Genomic DNA, 6586 nt, shown 5'->3' on the forward strand with positions numbered 1-6586 from the left:
GCAACTATTTTTCTAGTTACTATTCAATTAACCATTCTCTTATAAGTGACAATATCACTTTAAATTTCTGTGGTGGCAGAATATAAAAGTTTTTTCAAAATATTTTTATAGCAACCTTCTGAGGATCCTGCTACTAATTAATTAAATAGGCAAGGAATCCCCTGAATTATAAGAAAATTAATTTTACAAAAATTGCTCAAGAAAATAAGATGTAGAATCTGTTCTATTCCTCTGCTAGAAATCAACATTAGAGGGGAAATTCTTTTTTCTCAATTCAAGGAAATACCACTTTTAAATGCGAGGACAACTTTTAAAAAAGTATTTTGTGTTTCCTAAGCACAGAGTTCATTTGGAAATTTCTTCACATACAGAAAGAAAAGGGATTCTTAAAGGAAGGAGTCAACAACTGAGAAACACAGAAAGATCTTACTTGGAAAAAGGAAAGCAGAGGAGATCCAAAGTTGAGTGACCCAAAAGCCAGAGTGCTACAGACATATTGTTTCAGGGCTGAGAGTGAGGTGCTGAATAAGCAGCCAAGACCTGTCCTTTAAAGCCAAAAAGTGAAGATAAGAAAATAAAGATCAGAATGAGAGAAGAATAAAATGAAAATACTTAAGAAATAATGGAGCTGATGTCAATTCTGTTGTGTGTGTAAAATATGTATGGAGAGTTGTGGTAGAATTATATAATTCTATATTCTCTATACTTTTGTGTATTTTATAAATGTTGGTTTTATAAGCACATAAGCACACATACAATACATATGTAAACATGTATGTATAAGTATATATACATACAAAAATATACACATGTACATATAAATGTACATACATATATATCTATGCTTATATATTTATACAGATAAAGATAAATGTGTATATATATATATATGTAAATATATGTATGCATATATTTACACATAAAATTTAAATCTATTAATATATAAGTATACCTATTTGCATTTTGGGTTTCCACCTGTTTTAAAATCATTGTTTTGATTTAATCTTTAAAGCTTAGTTTGGGCTTTTTTAACAGATAAATTGTTAGCAATGAGAATTCATGGTTATAAAACTATGAGATGAGTTCGAACAGAAAAATACTATTACAGAGAGACAAGATTCAGATCAACAAATAAACACAGACAGTGGATAAATTTGGGTCTTTGTTTGACTCTCTGATCCACCACTCACAAGCTCCAGAAATTAGGAGCCTTATTTAATCATTTATCTCTAAAAGATGAGTTCTTTCCATTCAAGTCAAGAAATATCATGGAGTGCCTTCCATGCTAGGTTCTGACACTACAGCCATGGGCAAGACAGCTAGCCATTGCCCTCATAGCAAGAGAGACATCTAGAAAGTTAGTTAAAAGTGGGCTGAGAGTCTCCTCAAAAGATTCTGATGTAGCAAAGTTCTCTTACAAAGAAGATTTTATGAAATAATACATATAAAGTCTCTGGGACTGTGCAGTCACAGACATTCAATAACTTGGAGTTCCAAAACTCTTGGCCTTGAAGCAAACGGAAAGTCGATACCCAATACCTTCCAGATTTTGAAAGGCTGATGAAGGCAAAAATCATATCTGCCCATTCTCTCTCATAGTTCTAGTGCTTGGAATGGAGCAGTGAGTGACTGAATCGATTCCTCTTGAAGTTCAAATACAAAGTAACCTGTGTAAGTGCACAGCTTTGTAGTGCCGCTTGCCCTTCGAGGGCCAGAACTGTGTTTCCCTCACCACCTGCAATCTAACAGCGATCAGTACAAAGCTGAAAAAATTATGGAAAGTGTAGACCAATGGGAAAACACTGGAAAGGTAGAAAAAATACTTCTCTCTCTGCTACTTCTCACCTGTAAATCACATAATCTCAAAATGTCAGTATCCCTACTTTCAATTGGATTTTGAAATTCTTACTTTTCTCATAAAATCGTAAAATGAGGTAATATAAGTGAAAATGCTCTGAAAACTATAGGATACCACATAGGTATAAAGGAGTGTTATTATTATGACACTTTTATCCCCTGCAGTCTGGCTTCATTTAACCATCTCTTCATTGAGACTCATTTCTCAAAAATTACTCATAAACTTGGCCTTAGCAGTTTTTCAGTTGATTATATTTGGGATGAAAACACATGCTGATTTGGATATATAAATGTATTAAAAAAGAGAAATCAAACTGTTGGACAATCTCATTCTGTTGCACATTCTCTCCCTATAGAAAAGACTTGTGGAAGTCATTTCATTGGAATGTATTTACCTCAGTGAGCAAAGAACTGAATCTCTCATAGTCGATTCTGGTGTTTGGATTATTTAATGACACCAGTGTATCTGCTTCCAGGATAAGGATGCATCTGCCTATGGGAAATGGATGTTTATACCACCAAATCAGGCCTGTGTCTCTCTGCTTCTTCTTTGTTGGCCAGCATTCTTGCTGAATGAAACACTTTTTCTTTAGATAAGGTAATGCCTTCAATCAGATGTCTTAACAACCTGGACAGCAATCTGTCTCTTTTACATAATTTTGCCTCTGTCTGACCAATCAAACCAATCAAAGTGTTCATTATATGGTTTAGCTCTCACGTCTTTTGTGTTCTTTCACTTGGTATGTTCTTAGAGAGTATTTCATTCTTACTCCATCTATCACGAGTCATAATGGCTTTCTAATGCACCTTCGAATTTAATGTCTCGTACTTGTCCCTCATTCTCCTTCATCTCTGTGTAGCATAACAATGTCCACCTTGCTTGCTTGCAGTAAGCAGTTCCCAGCATTATTCCTCTTCTCAATAGTCTTCCAATTTTGTGTGTGTGTGTGTGTGTGTGGGGTGGGGGGTGGGGGGTGGGAGTGGGAGATAGAATTTCCTTTCTCTCATTATATTTGAAGTTTTTGGAAGGGTAATTCTTGGCTTGCAAATGCCCACCTTCTATTATGGACCCCAAATTCTGGTTCGGCCAGGATAAGTCTATGTCCAAATCTCAATCAATCAGATGTTTTGGTGACTGTGAGGGGGAATAATTCTTATCACCAAGAAGGATGATAATGGCAGTCACTATAATATTACCAGCATATAGAATGCTAGTTCCTACTAAAGATATTTTCCAAATAGTCCAAGCTTCCTGCATTTTGGGCTTTTGGACTGATATATATAGATTGATATATTTGGATTGTTATATGTATTACATATTACATATATAATAAATATGAAGTATATAATATATAATACATTATATCTTCTATTATCACATAGTACATAATAATTTATTATATGTTATATTATATTTTATTACATTATATTATATATTGGTTTCTATTATTCCTAAGTCTTATCTCCCTACTATCTTTGTTATGTTAGATTTCTTTTATTGTATTTGAGAATATTTTCAATAAATATCTTGAGTTTGACGCCTTGGACGGGTAATTCTTTTGCAGTAGAAATCAGATGTCTCTAATGCAACTTCATTGCCAACTATGGGATTTATTAAAACTACAAGCTATAACATATTGACTATTTTAACACATCATTTAATTGTTCATATCTATTTCATTGGCTTTGAGACAAACCAAATATAAATTTTATATATATACATATACATCTCTCCCTGTATATATATATATATGTATATATATATAATCTTCAGATTCTTCACAGATGAAAACAATAAAGATTAATTTTCTACAACATATTTTTTAGTTCTTCAATAATATTTCTTAGGTTGTTTTAAGGATAATAACACTTATGCACCATTACTCATGTTTTCTTAAATTTTTTATGTAGCTTCAAAAAGGCATAAATAAGAATGCATGTAGACTGAACTGTTTTTATAAACTTCTCCTATTTATTTTATCATGCATCTTACAAAAATGAACATATGGAGATAAGGACAAATGCACAATAAGTGTACATTTAAGTTACGAGCAATTGTATGAATTTTGTTTATATGGTCATTTGCTCATATGGGTGTTATAAATGACAAGATAAAATAATTCTATGATACTATGATCCCCCTCAAATCCTTCCATTAAATTCATTTGTTTAAAGTAGCCAGAGGGATTTTTATTGCTTGCTGCCAAGAAGTATTTAGTCTCCTCATGAAAGCAGCAAAAATAATTTTTCACCACCACCTCCAGTGCAGTACCTTGTACATGACAGGTGCTCAATACAGTCTGTATAATGGACCTATTGTGTGTTAGTTATTAAGCAGCTATTGAATTGAATTGAATTGAATTGAATTGAATTGAATTAAGCAGACTTTTCCCATAGCAAGTATGAAACTAGAATATTTCACCACCATTCAGAAAACTATGCTCACAAGATTATGTTCTGGAATCTTGACAGATAAGATTTCAGCAACTCCTTACTTAAACACTTCTTAGACAAATTATGTGTCTAACTATACTACTAGGAGTTCTGTCAAAAATTTACAAGTGAAATGTTGTTCCAAAGCAACTGCCTTTGTCTGTAAGTGGTGTGTCATCATGAAGTGGCTGTAAAAAATGGCAGAGTAATTCCGGCCTCTGGTTTAGCCACAGACTGACTCAACAGCAACACTGGTTTGCAGAATTAGCTGGAGGAATGTATGCTGAATAGAAATTGTAGAGAAAAGCATGGATTAAGTTTTCTTTTCCTTCTGAAATTCTGCGAAAAATATGTTTTCTCTCTATGTTACTGGGTTTCTATAGTACTTTCCTTATCTAGCATCATACCAATTCCATCTGGCAGTTGTGCAAAAAAAGTCTGTTAGATAAAAATAAGAGATTTCAGCTGTGTTTCTGGGAAACTCTTCTTCTTAAGCAACTTATTCAATAAAATACATTTTATAAATAATAAGAATAGACTTATTTTTTAAGTGGCCAGTATTTATGTGGCTCAAAATTTTACCAAAACAAGACTATATGCTAACTTTGTCAGGTAATATTTTTACTCGTTCCGAGAATAAACCTCTCTCCCTGGAGAGAACTGTCACTGGAGGCCACTAGTTCTTGTTAACCACAGAGATCTGGATTTCATCAATGAGGCCACAGAACTTTCTAAACACCACCCCATACTTTTACTGGGTACACATATTCCATGCAGACAAAACCATTTCAGCAAATTTTTACTCTCAACCCAGCATGTCTTTCCCCAGCTTTGGGAACACTCAAACCTGTACTTTCTTCAAAGCAACTCTTGAATGTCCTGGATGAAACCTCCACCCAGGGAGACAAGACACTCAAGGCAGAAATGCTTCGCTGTCAGTTACTGATTGTGCTCAAGGAGGGAGGCTTTGCGGGGAATAACATGTGGTCTGGTCTAGGAACACCACCCAGAAAGAACTCTTTTGACAAATGGTTCAGAGCAAAGCAAATCAAACAACTTTGCCATTTAAAAAAAATGTAAGAGACAAAGTTTAGAGCATCACTAAAAAAAAAAAAAAAATCATTATGAAGAAAGAAACTTTCCCCCACACTTAGAGTGATGACGGGAAGACTTTGTCTCTAAGGAAAGAAATTATGTGGCCCATTCTGTACCATGTGTGGTTTTAACCCAGGAAGAATGTCAAACGCAAATCACAGAAAATATTAGTGATATCATAGAAAGACCAACACAAATTGGTTATCTATATAGAAAAAAGAAATTGGATGTCTGCCTGCCCCACGAAAATCAATTCCAGATAAATTAAAGACCTAAATGTCAAAGGTAAATATTTTAGTGAAAAATCTGGGCAAATTTCTTTCTGACTTATAGAGAAGGATTTCCTAAAACACAAAATGTGCAAATGTAAGCAAAAAAAAAAATGAATGAATTTAACTATATTAAAATTAAGACTACTTGTTAATCAGAAGACACATTAAAGAAAATGAAAATATGTGTTACAAACTAGGAGAAGATATTTCAACATGTATAACCAATAAATGATTAATAACAATATCTAAAGAACTTTTGGAAATCATAAAGAAAGGTAAAATAAAGCAAAAACAAATGGTCAAAGGAATGAGCAAGCACTTTCAAGTAAGGAAAATGCATGTGGGCAATACACATACACAGTAAGATTCAGTTTCATCAGATATTTGGAAAATACAGATTATGACATGGATACTATTTTAGATCATTTTGGCTGGCAAAATAATAAAAACAATAATAATAATGTTTGCCAGTACAAAGTGTTGAAAAGAATTCGGATTAACAGTATTGAAAGAGGTAAAGATTAACTTTCTAAGAGTAAGGCACTGCAGGCTTATCTCTCAGAAAAAGAGCCGGCCTCTTACAAAGCTCCACAGAAACCAGCACTGACCAAATATTTAAGGCTGCCAACCCAAGTTAACCACAAGACTTAGACCCTGGCCCCCTAATTATGCTCCAAGATGGAATGGTTTTTTCACAAACATGTGTAGCATGTCATGTAGCAAATTCTGCCACTCGCTGCCATCGTCACACATCTGCTAGACTGGGAATCTGACCTCTTGATTACTGCAAGTGAAGACCTGGTGTTACTCAATTAGCAGTGCAGGACTTGACTAAAAGTTCTGCTATGTCATTTTTGTAACTATGGGGGAGAAACTACACTGACTGATGTAGTGTGTGTGAGTGTGTACGTGTGTGTGTGCACACACAC

The sequence above is a fragment of the Pteropus alecto genome, unplaced genomic scaffold (genome assembly GCF_000325575.1).
Source record: "Pteropus alecto unplaced genomic scaffold, ASM32557v1 scaffold71, whole genome shotgun sequence".
NCBI classification, from domain to species: Eukaryota; Metazoa; Chordata; class Mammalia; order Chiroptera; family Pteropodidae; genus Pteropus; species Pteropus alecto.